We start from the raw sequence: 19,187 nt of genomic DNA, 5'->3' as shown, positions 1-19,187 counted from the left end.
TGGATTTGAACATACCCGTTTTCTTCCCATTTTTTCAGAATACTAGTCTCTATAAAACATCTATCCCCCCGTAAAAAAAATGCATGGTTGAGCTAGTAAACCTTGGAATACTGAAAAGTTTTAAAAACTGAGATTTTTGCTTGAGTAACCATTGAAGAGTCTTATATCGTACTTTCTTAGGGTACTTAGTTATTCTTGTAGGATCAATAATATTGTATTCCTTGAAGATCTTTTCCATAAAGAAATTGTCTGCCTTCTGAGGGTCCAAGAAGAAAAAATCTAAAACTATGATGTGCGCAAAAGTTGCATAGTAATAGTTCCTAATATTTGGGAGCGACAACCCTCCTTCTGCAACAGGGTGATTTAAAGTGCTAAGTGCCAGTCTCGATGCCTTGTGTGACCATAAAAATGAAGAGAACATACTATCTACCTCTTTAAAAAAAAAACTGCTTGTAGTGCACATGTAACAGCGCTGAAAAGAAAGTTAAATAGTGGGAGAATAGACATACGGATTAATGCGACTCGACCTAGAATTGATAATGGGAGCTGATTCCATCGTATTAACAGGCGCTTCACTTTTTTTAGCAACGGGGTATAGTTTAAATGAAATAGATCTTCTACTTTCTCCGTCACAAAAATCCCTAAGTATCTCTTTGGACGAATGTTGGATACTGACCAAAATTCTGGCAATAGAGAATTGACCGAACAATTGCACAATATGATCTCAGTTTTGGACTTGTTTATTCTATAACCACCTATTGTTTGAAAATCTGGGAAAATCCTCTTGATTTCCTCCTGGGTATCTGTTTCTGAGTTTAAAAAAAGGACAATGTCATCAGCGTAAAGTTTTATGTTTGTCATCCATTGAACAGGGACAGTGTACGCTTTTTTCTGTCTAATTGCTATTGCTAATGGCTCTATAAATAACGCAAATAAAATCGAAGAGAGAGGACACCCTTGTCTAGTGTCTATTGATTTGGCATGTGCCTATATTCACTGAATTAATTAAAAGTTGCGCCTGTGAATTCATATAGAGCCGTCTTATTAGATTAATAAATCCCTCTGGAAAACCAAATATTCCCAAAATTAAAAACCGACAATCCCAGGAGACTAGGTCGAATGCCTTTTCTGCGTCTAAAAACCACTGTATTTATTTATGTAAAAAAAAATCTAGTGTTTCTAATAAAAAAATTGTATTAGGATGGAGCTGCCTCCCCGCCACAAACCCGCACTGATCCATCCCAATGAGTGAACCAACCATTTTGTTTAATGTATTGGTAAGTAGTTTAGTAAACATTTTGTAGTCAACATTTAGGAGGCTTATAGGCCTATAGGAATTCACGTTCTCACTGTCTTTATCCTTTTTTAAAATGCTGACCACTACGGCTGTACGAAAAGATAATGGTGGATCGCCCCCTTGTAACAGATGATTTGAAAGATTTAGGAATTCAATATTAAGAGTTGCTGCAAATTTTTTTTTTAATTCTGCGAGAAAGCCGTCTTCCCCCGTTGCTTTACAATTGGCTAAAGAGCTTATGACTACTTCGAGTTCTTCCTTCTTAAAATCAGCTAACAATTCTTCTTGAAATTACCCATCTAAAATAGGGATTGGCAAATTGTGCAAAAAAACGCGGATGGATTCATAAGGTGCATGGTAGTCAGATTGGTATATTCGCTTGTAATGCTTAAGGAAGACCTCTCCTATATGTAACATTGTATTTGAACGTGTTTTAGTGGAATCATCCCATATACTTTCGATCCTGTTGCGAGCCTGTTTTTAATTTGCCTGCCAGGCTAAAAGCTTCCCTGTGTATTCGCTGTCTTCATATACTGTTTGCAGGTAGGTTATGCTTGCCATATTCCATTAACATGGAATTGAACATGCTTCCCTAAAAAAATACACACTCCCCTCTGCGCAAAGCCCGAAACAGATGAACAGTAAAAACCCGCCCAATTCTTAAGAATTTTGTTAGCATCTGATAAACTTCGAAAATGCGTCTCTTGAAAAAGATAACGTCGGGATAAAGCCCTTTGAGCCAGCTCTGTACAGATTAGGCTTTACGTCTATTGTTTAGGCCATTAATATTAAAGGACAGAATTGTTAATTTATTCCTATTCAACATTCAGGAAAAGCTGAAATGCGTAAAGGTGACTTATGGCGATCCCTCACATAAAATCTTTTCCTAAAAGTTAGCAAACTAAGAAGTACGGATTGTGCAAATTGTGCATTGAGCAGCAGTTTTAAATAGGAGCTACAACATAGCACTACCATAACACAAATGCTTTCTCTTTGTAAAAATTGCATATTAAAAGTGGAAATTGTGCATTTGAGCAGCAGTTTTTAAATAGGAGCAAAGACATAGCTCTTCAATAACATAGATGCCTACTCCTACTGTAAGATAGCGAACTTAAAGTGCGAGTTGTGCTAATTATGCATTCGAACAACAGTTCTAAATAGCAGCTGAAACATAACACTCCAGTAGCATAGGCACCTAATTGTGCGTTGTGCATTGTACAAATTGTGCATTGAGCAGCATTTGAGCAGCAGTTTTTAAATAGCAGCAAAGACATAGCTCTACAAAAGCATAGATGCCTACTCTTGCTATAAGATAGCAAACTTAAAGGGCGAATTGTGCTAATTATGCATTCAAACAAGAGTTCTAAATAGCAGCTGAAACATAACACTCCAATGACATAGACGCGTAAGGTACATTCTTGATTTACCATAACTGGCAGCATAACAAACTAAAAACTAAGATAAAAGCTAATGTGCAAATTTTAATGTTAAGCAGCAGACGTTAATAGCAGCCGACATATAAAGTACAAAGAAGTATATATATACCTGAGAGAAAACATAAAGTGCCTAGTGCTCAATCTCCACCTAAAGTGCGTACTGAATTTCAATGAAAATTACCTGTACGTTGACAATTTCTCTACCAAATCTATTTATATTCTGAAACAATGAAACTTTGTATAAGAACTCTCTTTTTTCTGAATGCTTCACCCCCACCACCACCCACACAGCCCCCGCCCCTCTGAAGGAATAGACACCCCACTATTCCCTCCTTCTCCCTCTTTTTGCTGGATGCCATTTTGTTGCATCCTTTGCGTCTCCTGATTCACCTCCTACCCGCCCTAAAGTGTACTCAACTAGGAAATACAGTGCTCAAATCTTCCAAAAGAGTTTGAGCTTCTAATGTTGGTTTGTTCTTGTTTTATTTATTAAAGAAAGTAATGTTTTTCTAACTTGGTGTGGGATCCTTTTTGTGTGGTATTTTCACTTTATTACTTTTCGAAGTGTTGCAGTTTACACATTGCCTCTAACTTAAGCCTGACTGCTATGTGCCAAGCTACCAGAGGATTGAGCACAGGTTAATATAGGGTTGTCTTGTGTCTCATCCTGACAAGGACTGTGGTTGCTACTTGGCCAAGGCAACTGTGGGAGGGCGGGCCGGATAAACAGATTCGGAGGCTGTATATAGTGGGCGGCTTTTAATTAAAGTTTCAGTTCTTTGAGCGGCAAATGAGAATGGTGGTTCTGTGTCTTTCTTCTGGTTCTCCTTTCTGTCTTGTGGAACCTCGTCTTCGCCTATTGTCCCCTTCGTCCGGTCGTCTTCTGAGTCGGGGAATCTCCCACAGAGGCTCATAAAGAGGGAATGGAAAAGGAGCCGTCAGATACTGCTCAAACGATATACCCATAGGCTGTATTGTACCCGTCACCACACCGGATTGGTGGTTGGGAATGTGATGAGAAAAGATAGGGGATTCTAGTAAGGATAGGTGCAATCGGGATCAAGGGTAGGTCAGGGGGACTAATATGCGCTTACAAAGGGATCTAGGGTATTACCAAAAATCAACAAGGAAAACAAGCGAAGGCACAACCCGTGAGGGATGGGACTCTTGAAAGCGTGCAATACTTTTGTTACACACACACAACCCCCCCTCCCTCCGGTAACCACTAATCACCCACCTCCCGCAACCCCGCTTCCTCTTTCCCCTGTCTGCGGTCACTCACCGGCTCCGCCGCAACTCTCCTGAGTGGCGGCCACTCCCCAGCCTCCTCCTGTGGGGACCACTACTCTTCGCACCGCCTCTCGTCTTCCTCTCTGGTTTCCGCTTCTTCCTTCTGCTCTGACTCAACGTCCTTCTTCTCCTCATCTTCTCCGCTTTGCGACTCCTCCTTTCCTCCGGCCCATTTGCGTCCTTCTTCGGGGGATGCGGTCCTTTTCTCCTCCTGAATGGTAGGACTTACGGGGTTAATCCAGCCTCCTTCCGCCGCGGCGTCTCAAGCGCCTCGTTCCTGTATGGACAGAGCATAGGGGGGTGGGGTTATCCTTCCAAAGGGCGCTGGGAAGGAACTCCGATTCTGCGGCTCTGCCACCAAAAGAACACAGTCTCTGCTTGCGTGACATGACACCCCAGGTAAGAGGCGTGTCCCGATCGGTACCCTCTCACAGCAACCCAATTTCTCACAAGTCCCATAATGAAAATTCTATGTGTCAACGTGTAGAGAAGGTAGTACTCAAAGATCGCTGATTTCTCGATGTAAGTCTCGGCCTATCAATCATAGGCATTAAAGATGGATACCACAGTGCTTGTTAAAACTATCACAGACCAGCTGTTTGTTATGCTCATTGCTACGCTTACCGTTTAGAGAGCGTGAGCTGCTATGTGTGCTGCTGCCTTCTCCCAGGCCCTTTTTCAAAGTTCAAATCTGTCATGTTGTTTTGCCTGGCCATAAAGCGGCATTGATCGATGCTGAGGGCTCTGGCAAAAAGGAGAACTAGGGATTATGTGTAGAGGGCATAAGGGTTGTACAGTTGGAACAAGCTTACTTGCAGGCACCTGAGATTACTTTTGCTTCTTGGGGTCCAGAGGATATAGGTCTTACACAGCACAGAAACTGGTGAATGTGGACTACACACCTAGATATTCAGAGTGAACTTCCTCCAGCAGAAGGCACCAGTTTGCAGACAGTTCACAGAAGTTGAAAGGTGCAGCTATAGTAGCAGACAAGCATTAGAGAAGGTGCTTGGGCTTGCTCTTGGGATCTGTAATGTAAACTTTTCTGCTGCAGTCTTTCATATGTACATGTATTCTGTTATGCCTGGTACAATACTACTGCTGAACCCTGCTGTGCTCCTGTGTAGCCCCCGGACACTGGATCCCAGCAGCTGTCTGAAAAGAGAGGGCCATCCGGGCCATCAGATCTAATGGGCAGGTGCAGAGGCAGGGGGAAAACAGCAGAAGGCGGAAGATGGGTGTTAGAGACGAGTGTCGGGACTGTGATTAGAAAGCCTCGGGCTCAAGCTGCATCAGCATATAAGCTGACCGCTTAAGCGCTCTGACCGACTCTACCCATCGGTGCCTAATGTACAATCCAACATCATCCGTTCACCTTGCAGCTCCAAGCTCCGGTCTTCAGATCCATGCAGCCCCACACACCTACTCAAGACCTTAGACCTCCAATTCCTTCCAGATCCACTTCTAATATCTCTTTTTCATGGGATTTGTGCTCTCTATCCCCCCCAAAAATAAGATCAGGCTTTTCATTCTTCTGATCGGTTTTTCTAAACTCAACAGTGGCAGCAGAAAGGAGAGATTTATGACAACATGTTTATTTTTTTCCACGTAGAGTACATTAAAGAAGACATAGTGTCTATGCATCGTTCTTCAAAATTTGATTGGCTGCACTTCTGTAATCTAACTTTCATTAAACTAGTCTAATATATTTTTGCTAAAAATGACTAGCTGCTTTTGGTGTGTTTAATTTCGGGGTACAAATTCTACTCTTATGTTGTTACCATATTTCCTTAGGTTGTTGTATTGTAGGTCGCACGTGCATGCATGAGTTTACAGATGCAAGTGATCACATCAACACAATATTTAGTATTTCAGTGCATAACTTTGTTTTATCTTAAATTGTCTGGCTTGACCTGCATTTATGAATTATAATTGTTTACCTAAAGTGAAATTGCAGCAGTTGGATTTGCCACATTTGAAGAAGCTTGTTTTGTTTTCTCAAAAACAGTTTTTAGAACTTTCATAACTTCACTATGTTGAATATTGCAGGCAGTAGTTCCTCTTTTAAATGTCATGGAAGATTTATCAGATATGAAATTCATTATTACGTGATTCTAATTTTAACATATGCCACCATCTATTCAAAATATATGTTAATTCTTTCAGCATTGTATTTAGTGATATATCTGTCTCATAGTTTCATAGACTCAGTGTGTCTCTCGATTTCTGAGTTTTAGTAGGTAATAATGTGCTACTTGATACCTTCCTGGCATGTTCAGAGGCTTTTGAAATCACATTCATATTTTATCCTTTTTCTCTAAATGTAATAATGATCATGCTTTCTTTTGAGCTACATAAACATTTGACTCTCAAAAATTCTCCATAAGGGATACTTTCAATTTGATAATTTTGATAGCCTGAATCAGCACATAATATACTGCTCACAGCAGTTACTTAATAAGCAACCATACTGTGTATAGTGTTTTATCAATTACAATCCAAGAATGCAACTTGAATAACACGAATTGCAGACATAGTGAAATATTAAGCTCCTTTCTCTTTAAGACTTCATAAAATTGACTCAGCTCTTCCATAGTCCCTTTACAACTAGGAAAAAAACACTGATGTAAATACAAAGTATCAAGTTTTCACCTAATGATGAACTTTTTTCTGAAGACATGCCCACTCTCATCAACCCATGAAAAGAATGGCATAAGAGGGAGCAAACCATGAGCACGTTGCTGTACCCCGTCATTGTTTGTATAATTGGTTTTCATAGTAGAAGAAGTTATAGTGCTATACAAAGAAGGCCGTTCCAATTAACATTTGATTAAGTGGAAAATGATGGCTGATTTAGGACTGACAAATTTGATAACAGTTGCCATATTATTATCATCAACTGTAACGAAAAGATATTTTGGTTCACCTTGAATGACTAATTTACGGTAAAAAAAATCAGTAGTAACTGTAATGTGAGAAGCTAAAGTACAGACCAATGCCGCTAAATAAATATCTACATGTTCAAACAGACTTTGTGTGAGAGATTGAATACCATCTAATGTGGGTCTTCCTAGTGGATGTGCTGCTCATTTGTAAAAATAAATACCTGTAACTACTGAAGTTAATTTAAAATACATTTATTCATCATTATTTAAGAGTCCATCATTAAATCATTTTTCTAGTAGACCACATAAGTAACTTTGAGGGGTATGGAGTTGATGTAAAGTGTTCTTTTCATAACATTCTTTATTGCTTAATTGTCTTTAAGGAACCAGACACTGCTTTGGTGTCATTCAACCAGTGCTAAGGTAGCTTTTTTAATGCTTTACAGGAACACACACCCTTTGCAGACATTGAATTATATTGTATTGTTATTTATATAGCACATTCAATACCACGTATGAGTCCTAAAACACTTTCTAAATTGTTAAATAGGAGACTGCTCCATAAGTATTATTTGTGAAGGACTGCGTAGCCCTAACAAGGTCAGGGAAGTAATTATATTGTATGGGGTTCCTGGCAAATGTTTAGGGAATGAACTTGGACCTTTCCTCGTGTATTTTGTAAACCATATTCTCTAGGTACATCTTTGGCCAGAATGTTTGCACAATCTTCTTTGGTCATACAGGCGACGTCTCAACCTAGCTTTTTAAGATTGTGAAATACGTTTTCTATCCAGTAGTAAAGTAGGGAATGCAGGCCTGAATACTGAGGGAAAATTCCTGAAGGAGACTCTTAGTCTTTGTTTTCACTCTTCCACAATGCCCGCACAGCAATCCCAATACATCAAACAAAAATTAAACACTGCTTGTAATTCAGGTCTAAAATGTCTGCAATGACCATGAAGGAAATTATTTCTGTCTCACTGATAAAACCTCAAGTAGTGTCTCGTCTCAAAGCCTTTATGACTGAGGTAGTAATGCACTGAGAGGGCTACAGCACTGAACATTTTCTAGCGGGTCGTTATGTGAGAAATAGCAGCCTACCACACTTCTTCCAAATTCTAGGGTGAAATGTGGTCGTGTCCCTCATTACAGGAGAGGAAGGTCAGAGTTCTACACAAATTGTATATCTGCATGATTTCTTTTCAAATACTATTAGTTATAATTAAAGTAAAATTAGTCAAATTGAAGCAGCAACTCACAGAAACACTACTTTGGAATTCTGCTTGTGAGAGCTGCCTTGTGAACCATGCATCATGCTCTGTTTTCACCAGCCACATCATAGTTTTTATGGCTACATGATTTTTCAAAAAGATTTGTAATTAGCTTTGTGACATCGATGACCCTTCCACCAAGGCCATGATTACAAGTTCAGGGCTAAATTCTTATTTTGTGCAATCTAATAGCCTGATGTCCGTACACGCAGTTCGAAAATATTGGTTGCAAATTGTGCACTACCTTTTGTGACTTGCCTGTAATTTTGTGATGTGACCTATGTATCTCAAAATCGCGATTCACAGTGGGCCGCAAAAGGAGCTGCCTAACTAATATTAATTATGGAGACCGCAGTTTGTGACTCTCTGTGATCAGATTAAAATGCAGGGATGGGGCCTGCAGTGGACAGCAGAGCATTGCCTTTGTATTTCGCGAATCAGTTACCGACCCCCGAGAATAAGTTACTAGCACAAACAACTCAGGGGCGAGGGTCTATAAGTAATGGTTTGCGACCACAGCTGGCGCCACAAACCATTGATTCAGCCCTTTACAATTCGTAAATAAAGGGGGGCGTATTCGATATTATCTAGGAATTGCAAAAACCGTTGGAAAGACTGTCCCAACTCGTAAAATGGATTTTGTACATTGCTGAAAAAAATCCTTTTGGGGTAAAATCACAGGGTTGTAGATGGCAGCAGGTATTTTTTTTGTACATCAGGTCAAAAATGTTTTATATTGTCTTAAACCACTAGAGGGCGATGAAAGACAGATTTTCAATCTGTCCTGCTTTGTTTCGGTGACCAGAACATATTTTCGACCTTGGGATCATTTAAGTGTCTCTGACCTTGACAGGGCATTTTGTGACTATTCTCTGGCTATATTCTTGCATATATTGGGTTATCCCTTTTTATAAGCATCCTTGGTAACAACAGAACAGGTGGATTGGACTAGATAGTAATGGTTTATCTTTTTGGACAACCGGTGGTGAGTTCGAACTTTACTTCATGACAAGGAATATATTAGTCGCAGTCTAGGAGCTGACCACCCCTCCGCGTGCCTGACTGACATACGCGTTTCAGATTTATGCGGCATGACATTCTCTTCAAACTCCTACACCTCATGGAAGTAATGCCCATTAGAACAGGTAAGAATGCCACAAGCCCTAAGTGCAAAAGAGGCGACGTCTCATTCTGAACCATTTTGAATTTGCAAAGTTTGGTTTCGCATTCCTTTTTGGGTGAACCCTTGCATGGATCTTGATTCATTCTTAGTCCTTTTCCTGCCACTTCTTCTTTTGCCCTTTATTTTCCTATTTTTAATCATTTTTCATTATGGAATTAATGAGTGCTGTTTTCTAGAGGGGCAAGAGGCTGCTTAGTTTTCACTGCCAGATAATATCTACTTTGGATGCCTGAGCAGAAGGGAAGCTGAGTAGCGGCATACATCTTTTTTTAAATGATAGAAGTGACAGGAGTCGGGCATACTAGGACATTCTGAAAAAAAAGTGAAACTGTAAACGAGTCAACGGTGACAGAGAAAGTAATGGATGGGGATTCTTACATTCATGTCAGTCACTTGTAATTATTTTGGCCACATTCTATCATTTTAGTTGGTCTATCCCATTACAGAGAGGACCAACCACACTTACTTCAGTCGCGGCCAAGTATCAGAGGGACGGCTTAGCCCTACTGCTGATCAATGTCCCTTCTGAAAGGGAATAAAAGTAATCCCGGCCACAGGCATCTTGTTATCAAGGTCTGGATGCTGAGACAGCCGGTTGAGTACCATTGTAGTCCACGGTACCAGCCTTTACAGAATAATGTATGTGAATAAATGTGAAGGATGAAAAGCATCTCCTTCATGCAGTCTTGCAATTCTTGCTTGAAGATGAAGGTAGCACTGGAGAAATCAAGGCACCAAATTCCTCCTAACATAAGGATGTAGAAACGAGCCAGGCTATGCTAAGGAAAGCTCCCAGGAGGATCAAGAATCAACCTGGTTGAAGCAAAAATTGGGGACAAAACTCATAACTTAGGGATGAAGACCACAACGAAAAATTAGAGAACGAAATGGGCTGTGATGCATGTTCCACTCATAAGCCTCCTTCATGTGCGTCAAAGAAGAACTGATATTACAGGAAGAGAATCTGCAACATGTTGGAAGGGGATGCACTGGGGATTGCTAAAGTGCAGCAACGACCCAAGCCACAAGTGTGCTTCGCATTGGCTTGACAGTGGCAACTGGCAAGGCGCTGATGGAGAGTGTGTGAAAATCTTCTACTCCTTCTGGACCTGAGAGTTCTCGCATGAGCTCTTGGTACTGTCCTCTATGCTGATTCTGGTACGACTGTAACACTTGTTGGGCCTCCTCAGTGAAGTGCAGCCTGAGACTGATGGCATGGGTATCTCAATATTCACATCGGGGCATAACCAACATTTTAAGAAACTCTCTCATACAGCACAGAAAGCAATAGATAAAATATTAGAATTAATCTCAGCCACTGATCATTACTCTGGGACGCATTCCATTCCACTGGTTTTTAACTCCCCTGTGCCATTACAGACAGGAACCAACCATTTGCACATCAATCTTGGTCCTGGCTCAAAAGGTACAGCCCAGCCTGAACTGCTAGGCAGTCTTCTGAATGGCAACACAAGCAATGCCAGACCAGTGATGGCCTTGTTGGACCTCATCAGTGAGGTGGGTTGAGTCCTTTGGCAGAGCAAACTCAGGACTCACGAGGCTCTCAATTTCTGTTGGATTTTAAAATGATGTGCCACAGGATAGCAACTCCTCCATGAGGTTGAACCCACAGACTCTTCATTTGGTGGATTATAGGATGCAACATCTTTTTCAGGTTTAGACCCAGCTGCCTCTGCGTTAACTCATAGCTGCAGAAATATTTGATGGTTTAAGAACTGACTTCTTCAATTATTACACTCCACTGCTCTTAGGTGTATCACAACCTCAAAAGTATTTTTTGGCACCTACTTGAACGATGTCCCTCAGCAATTAGAAGCATTCCACATCTTTTGCAAGGTCATAAATGTGTTATTGCTTCCCTTGGATTCCTTGCACTTCTTATTTGATTTATTTATGTGCAGAGTGCAAGACATTCACTCTTACTCAAGAAGGCACTAGGATTCCAAACACAACAGAAGAATAAACAATCTATTCTTCATATCACACATTTCTACTATACATTCCACACCACATTCCCATTTCTTCCTCCCAAATCCTCTTTTTTCCTCAACTCCTGTTCCTGGCTGCCCCCTTGCTAATCTCATCTATTCTTTTTCTGTTCCACTCCCTTCACCCATCCTACTATTCCTGCACTACTAAACCCCTCTATCACCTAATTACACAGGATCACATTCTTCTCTTGCTCCTGCTCACGTACCCTGCCCCCAAACTATCTGTCATCCATCTCTGCCTTCAAATGTCTCCACTCCAAATCCTCTTCCTATCATACATGACCCTTATACATAGTCTGACTCAGGACTCATGACACAGGAGTTGGACACGACCCCACCCCCCCAAATTATTGCCCCCTGCAGGCCTTTCCTTTTCAATACCCCCATTGCCTCTTTCACTAGAATTGTTCCCCCACTCCTTTCCACCAGAGCTGGACTGGGGACAGAAATCAGCCCTGGCAGGTTGCTGCTCGACTGGCCCTGGGAGTGGGGTAGCAAGAAGCACTGCTTCTGTTTTCTTACAGGGGGCAGATATTGCAGCACTGCTGCAAAACCGGCCCCATGTAAGAAAAGCGGCCCGCGGCCACAAAACTGGCCCCCACCCCTCTAGCCCATCCGTTGAAATGTCCGGTGCCTGCTGTGGCCAGTCCGGCCCTGCTTTCCCTCATACATCCCATTCTGGGCCTCCTATCTTAAACCTCCTACCAAACTCCAAAGCCTTTCCCCCTTGCCCTTCCCTGGTAACTCTCCAAAAGCTTTCTCCTGCCTTCTAGTGGCTTGTGGAAATAAACCCTTTTGGGTCCCAAATTGGTCCCCAACCATGACACTACTATTCCTACTCCCCTCCATTAACCACAATCTGTCCTGCATCTTCATCAGTGCTAGATCCATAAACAATCATGGTCTGAAGATCAATGATATAACCATTGACTCTTACCTGGACTCCCTCCTTATAGAAGAAACCTGGTTAGGATTAGACACCTTTTCTATGGTACACAAAGTCATTAACTCTTGGTAGCAAATCCTGGCCAAAACAGGGCATCAAAGAAAGCAGGTGAATGAGTATAAGTCATTGTTAAGAGTTCCTTACCCACTAAGAGCTTCTGTGATTTTTCAGCAGCAAACCGTGAATCCACATTTGTAGATGGTCATTGTTTCTGACAGAGCGTTGGTAATTACACCGCAATCTCTTAGTAACAATGTAAAAAAAAATCCCCATTCGTCATATGGCCCTGTGTTGGTTGAGGTAAAGCATTGAGAGGGAAAAGACACCAACAGTACATTTCGAATTTATGAAGCCAATGTGACTCCACAATAAGGACCAAGAATCACCAAATATGGCAAAAGGAATTTATTTTGGATTACAAGCTAAAGGCGGTGGCGTAACACAGGCCCCCACAGACCCAGTGGTGCAGGTGGGGCCCAAGCTCCAGGGACCCCCTCAGCACAGTACTCTGGCCGAGAACTCCTGATTGAGTCCGGAAAGGGCCCCTCCACATGCCTTGCAGGGGGGCCCCCTCAAATTTCGTTACGCCAGTGGCTAAAGGATTTTATTTTGGATTCCCAATCAATCCAGTGTATAAGCAAACCAATAGTAAGTTCAGTAAGTATAACAATACAGCAGATAAGCTGAGACATCTCAGTAGATTGAGCCGCAGTAAATTGAGATACAGAATAGAGACAGCCAATACAGTAAAAAAACTGATTAATGCAAACAGGTGTTCCATAAAGAACATTCCCTTCTCTCTTTTAAAAATAAGTCAAACGTAGGATCATTTACTAGGGGTCTCTATTGCAGAAGCTTAGAATGTGTCAGCATGATCAGACTTCTGTCTGTAGAAATCTTGGAAAAAGAAATAAGTGTTTAGCATAAAGCTTTACTCTTGCAAGAATAGGGCAAGCAGAAAGATCTGTACCGCCTGAAGTCTAAAGGGAATCTCTCTTCTCTAACTGTGAGAACACCAATTTAAAAGTAACAGGAGATTTGAAAATGTCCTTATCTCCTTTCACAGCCACCAAGAACCAACCAAATAATTCCTCCTGTGCATCTGCAACATTCCTTCAGTTTCCCATTGCACCAAAGCTTAGACTGTAGTTATCAACCTTGAACATCTAACGTCCTGTTACATGATGAACAGAAGGCCTCTTTCGACCATTAGTTCTCCACGTTCGCTGCCAAGATCTTCCTTCCAGGCCTCACTATTAGCAGTCTAATACAAACAATAAGCCATCCTCTAACGAGAATCATGATAATACACCTGCAAAGAAAGAAAGAACATGCTAGCAGGGCAAAATGCACTTCAATTGATGCTTGTAGCCAGGCTAAGTTAAGTTAGCAATTAAGATGAACTTCAAATACATGATTATACGTACACACATGTAACTTGAAGAATAATTGCAAAATGTGAATAAAGAATGCATGATTACATGTTTCAAATGAACATTAGTGTACAAGTGTATAACTCTCTAATCTTTACAATGATTACATTTCATTAATGCATTTAAATGTTTCACACACGTTAATAAAGTTAAGGCACACAGTGAATTTAATGTCAGTTATGAGTATATAATTGCATTTTGTGTAGTATTAGGCTAGAGTCCAAGTTGCGCTATTCCATTTCTTTCAAACCCCTTGTCATTCCTGTTAATCTATAGACCTTTCCTGCACAATCCAGATTTTTTAGAAGCTATTGATGACATCAGGTTCAACCACTGCTATACAACTAATGAACTCCTAATTCCCACATCCCAAGCAAATTGCTATTGATTCAAACCTTCAACTAATATAGTGAGGCTAGAGAACTTAGCACTTCACATGTGGGTCAACAAAGGGGGTGGTGCCAACTTTCTTGAGGACATACAGCAGTGGGTGCTGTAAAACAATGTGGAGACAGCTCCCATAAACTACCACCAAATGCTTTTTGGCCAATGTTTCCAACTGGCAGGACTTCCCATCATTGATATGCGCCAATCGATCCAGGTATGCCAATCGTCATTTCAGAAACCAAGCGAGTGGGACTTTTAAGGTATGCCTATGCATCTATTCCAACATCTAAATGTGTCGGATCACCAGTATCAGAGTGTTACCCTCCACTCACTAGGTTTAATGACTACCAGGCTAAAAATGTGTCCAGGGGCTGCTTTCTTTCTACAGAATGTGGGCATATGATTAAAAACGGATTTACATGTACTGACCAGTATGTAACAGAAGGAGGACATGTATCATTGCCGAAACATTTTATGGCAATTTCTTCGGTGCAAGAGGACCACAGAATCACCCATTAGTTCATCACATCAATTGTCCACCAGGTAAGAGCCTACCCATGGACAGTTGTGCTAAAACTCAAAGAAAAAGACTTCTTCATTCCATGGAAGAAAATCAACATCAGTTCTCTCTGATTTACTATCAAACACTAAAATGACCACAGAACAGCAGTTTACCTACGGTTAACTACCACCTTTCACACATAAATCAGTCTCTAAAAAAACGATCCTCAGAAAAAAACATCAAAAACTGGCTGGAACCAGTCAGTAAAAACTGAAAACAGAGTTGTTAGAAGAAGTTGTTCAACAGGAAAACAAACTTTCTTTGCAACCAGTGCCAACCTAAGCTGACTGAGCAATATTGGAATTCAATGTACTACCCTGTCAACAGATCTCATATAATTCCCCTCCTTCCATTCATGTGTTTTTCTTTCTGCAGCCCTAACTTGAACATGCATTGTATCAAGTCTGCAATGACACAGTTGAGGCACCGCTCCACCCTTCACGTCTGCCAATCAGTGCTTGAGGAGGAATCTTGGGGCATTTCACTGGCCCTGCCCCACTTTGCCCTATGTTTTACCACAGCCATCTAAAATTGGAAAATCAAATGAAGCACACATGACTAGGCTTAATGCTCACTACTAAGCTTCTGTGTGCATGAAGCAGATTGCCTCACTCTGGCCGCTGCCTCAAACAACCAATAGCAAGAAAATCTGAGGATTATCCTGGAGCACTCCCAAAAAACATACTGCCGCTCAGACACACACCATCAACATCACAAAATGCCACAAAAATTGGCACTCCTTGAATGCCCAGTCACACGCCTAAGAGCAGATAAAGCCACAAATAACAATGATGAAGCACATCTTCATAAACCAACCAAGGTTTACCGATAGCAACGTATGTCCATTCAATATGGGATAAGTCTTGATGCACACCCACTCCATCTTTCCACTTTTCCCAGTCTCATACCATCAGCAATGACATTTGCCTCATTACTATAGAAGAACTCAAGGGACATCCACCACACAAATACAAGACTAACAAGATATGCTCCATGAATTGTGCACCCATCATCACAGTCTGGTACACACTATCAACAACAAAACTTCTCCACTACACAAAGCTAACACTTCAGACATGTACCACCACCCTTACACTGCATCTTGACACAAAAAACTGCAGATGACATAAAGGATAAATCTTAGGGAACCCCTTCTTTTCCTCTATCTCTCCAGTGCATTCCACCAACAACAAAAAGTGCCCAAAATGCCAAGGATAAATGCTGGAAACTCCTTTCTCCTTTGCATTGTCCATAGTCGCTGACAAATACCAGCATCATCAAAAGATGACATAAAAATCAATGAAAAGACTTGGTGGAACTCCCCACACACCACCAGAGCAAATAAGATCCTCCAAATCAAGGACAAATGTAGGGCAGGCTCACCAGGTTCTACTGTCCAACAGAGAAATATATCAATGGCAAAAAGCTACCACAAAATCAATGGTATGTCTTAGGGTGACTCCATTACAACACAACTGCCCACAAACAATTACCACCAACAGTAAAAATACTCAGTATTTAAAAAATGATATTAGGTGCCGCTATCCCAATTCAACAATTGTCCTGACCACAGTAGTAAAGCCTAGAGTCCCGTTAACACAAAGCAAATATAGTGTAACAAAATTCCCCATAACCTTCAGGGGGTGCTGCCTTCCTCTTGTTCATCTATGAAACATGGAATAAAAAGAGAAAGATAGAAAGATGTACAAATAAAAAAAATGTGTCTGTCATAGCTATACATGAAAACAACTTTGATAACGGGGAGAGTGCTGCAGAAACATCGTGTTGACCTTCTATCAAAGACTGGTCATAGATTATGTCTCTCTGGTTACCTTCTTCATTGCACTAAGAAAGGATGATTGCTCCAAGTAGATATGGTACTAACCTGCTCAGGAATATAAGCATGAAAGGTGTCGAGTGTCTCTTTAAGAGACTCCCTGTTTGGAGAAAAAAGCCACAAAGGGCAGAAAGATTATTATAGCAAAAAGTGGTAATTCTTTAGGGAAGATGATGGATAATACAAAAGTTGATATGCAAGGCATTTTCACCATCCTGAATCAGGGTTGAATAAGAACCTAGAGAAATACTTCCAGAAACAAGGTGATCCAGATTAAATCTTGCTAAAGAAAAAGTAAAGCAAAAATCGGAGACATAAAAGCTGCTGAGTGGGCAATTGGAACACAAAGAAAGATCAGACCTAAGGCAGTGCAGCACATTTATTTGAAGGCAATGCGTCCTTATCCTTAAAGGTGATCCAAGCAGGAAATTACATTACAAGAAAAGAGCTTTGCACCATCTGAGTTTGGAAACTTCAGGCAACAACCAATGGAATTAAACCATCTTTGATAAACTTATATTGAAGGCTAGCAATGCCTACATCGAGCAACTTTGAGGTACGCAAAGAAGAACCCCATTCTTCATTTAATTCCAGCTTCCGTGATTTTCATTTGACCACCATTTTCCCAGTCAATGCTTCACACAGGGCATGGAACACCCATCAGGATGACTTTGGACAAGGGACCACCAACACTGATCAAACAGCTTAGGGCAGGATACCTTCCCTCACTCTGAGAACCAAGACCAAAGATGCGCTACCTTATTACTTACTGATGGTAAAGATCAGAGACTCACTGCCTTCTTCTCACAGGATGACAGATAAGAGGGGGGTCTCACTTTTTTAATAGCAGGCTAGGATTGAGGTGCGTCAGGAGAGTGGACTGTGAGTGCCTCAGGCCAATGAGGTTCATTGGGACAGAGCTGTGGATGAAGATATCAGTTTTTGAATTGAAGGCGTTGCTACAAGCCAATACTTAGTGATGTGACAGAGCTATTAGTGAGCCACATTGCTGCTTGAAAAGCTATCTCTGCTGACTTCAAAATTGAGGTGCTATGATAGAGCTGAGTGTGAGCCTCAGTACTGTACTGAAATAGCAGAGGGTGATGCAAGTTTGGGTTAACGTGCACTAACAGAGCTGTGTTTGCATCTGAGTGGTAGAACAACAGGGGGTCTTCCAGGTCAGAATGGAGGTTCAATGACAGTCCTGCATCTGGGTCTCAGTTCTGGAAACATAGGGGTACTTCAGGTCAGGTTTAGAGTGCACTAACATAGCTGTGAGCATGTTTCAGTGCTGAAACAGGTGTTTCAGATCATGATGGAAGTGTGCTAACAGAACTTTGCTTGAGTTTGAGGGTCTGCTTGCAAATCCCTTGGAGGGATAGTCAGAATTAACTGTTCCCCCAAAAACTGACACCATGGGTTTGGGATTTTATCAGATGTGATAAACTGCACCTATTCTGACGTTTTGGAGAATAACATGTGGATTTTGGTGCTTACCTCACCACAATATTCATAAATAAATACCAGAAATGTTCCCCTGTTAAATTACGGCTGGTATGTCCTGCCGAAATGTGATGGGGGGTGAACTGTACCACACCCATGCACTATTATTAATATTTTATCAAGTAGGGGAGCATACAAGGGATATTATTTGACATCAATTACATTTCTTCAAGGTTATACTTGAGAATGCCTTCATATTTGCATTGCGGCATGATAAATTAAGACTAAAGGATGATAAAATAACAAAGCAAAATAAACAAAGTTGGCTGTATTTCTTATTTTTGTATAAATGTATATTTTTAAGAAGGTCGAAGGGTATAAAAATCTCATAAATACATAGGTGATAGAAATGGAAGATTTAGCACTAGTTGATCATCATCACAAATGTAGTATAACCCATTACAACTTGAATCCTGATGAAAACAGTCTATACATTGGACATTGTTTTCATAAGCATGAAGGTTCTATAGTAGATTGAAGAAATGGGTTGGAGTGTCAACATTTCGGTCTTTTGCGTGATTCATCTATAAGACTATCTTCAGGACATGGCAATTCCTATGGAGAGTTCAGACCCTTTGGTTAATTTGTAGTCAATAATCTAGTTGCTGAATGTTGGAGAGTCAGTTTAACTTAATTTATCCAAAAGATATTAATGCAAGCGCATTGCGGAAAAGGTCTAAATTCCGAATGTTAATCGACTATATTTATTCTTTTTTTTTTAGACCACCGTCCTCGATCGACGTGTAACCGCGGTGTTCTATTTTTAGTATTTGTCGCAAAAAGTAAGGCACTCTAAGACAACACAGGCGTATTGGAGCCACTCTGGGCTACAGTATGTCTCAAACAACTTCCAGCATGACAGTAGAATGATGGATTGCCCAAATTTGCAATATAAACAGTAAACAATAAAACAATAACAATACATATCCTCCTATATTAAAGTAAAACAGCAGCAGACCAAAATTAAGCAGCATGTCACCAGGGTTGAAGACCCTCACATGCACTCATCCCTGGGGAAGGCGGGTTGAAGAGAAGAGGGGTAAATACGAGATGGAGTAAGGAGCAGGGGGTGCAGGAAGAATCATCATGGGGGGCAGACATGACCACAGCATTGCAGACACATCCCCCATGTCGCGCCAAATCAC

This window comes from Triturus cristatus, chromosome 1_2, assembly GCF_964204655.1.
Source record: "Triturus cristatus chromosome 1_2, aTriCri1.1, whole genome shotgun sequence".
In the NCBI taxonomy this organism is placed as follows: Eukaryota; Metazoa; Chordata; class Amphibia; order Caudata; family Salamandridae; genus Triturus; species Triturus cristatus.
The sequence above is the reverse complement of the archived record's forward strand: the minus strand, read 5'-3'. Positions refer to the sequence as shown.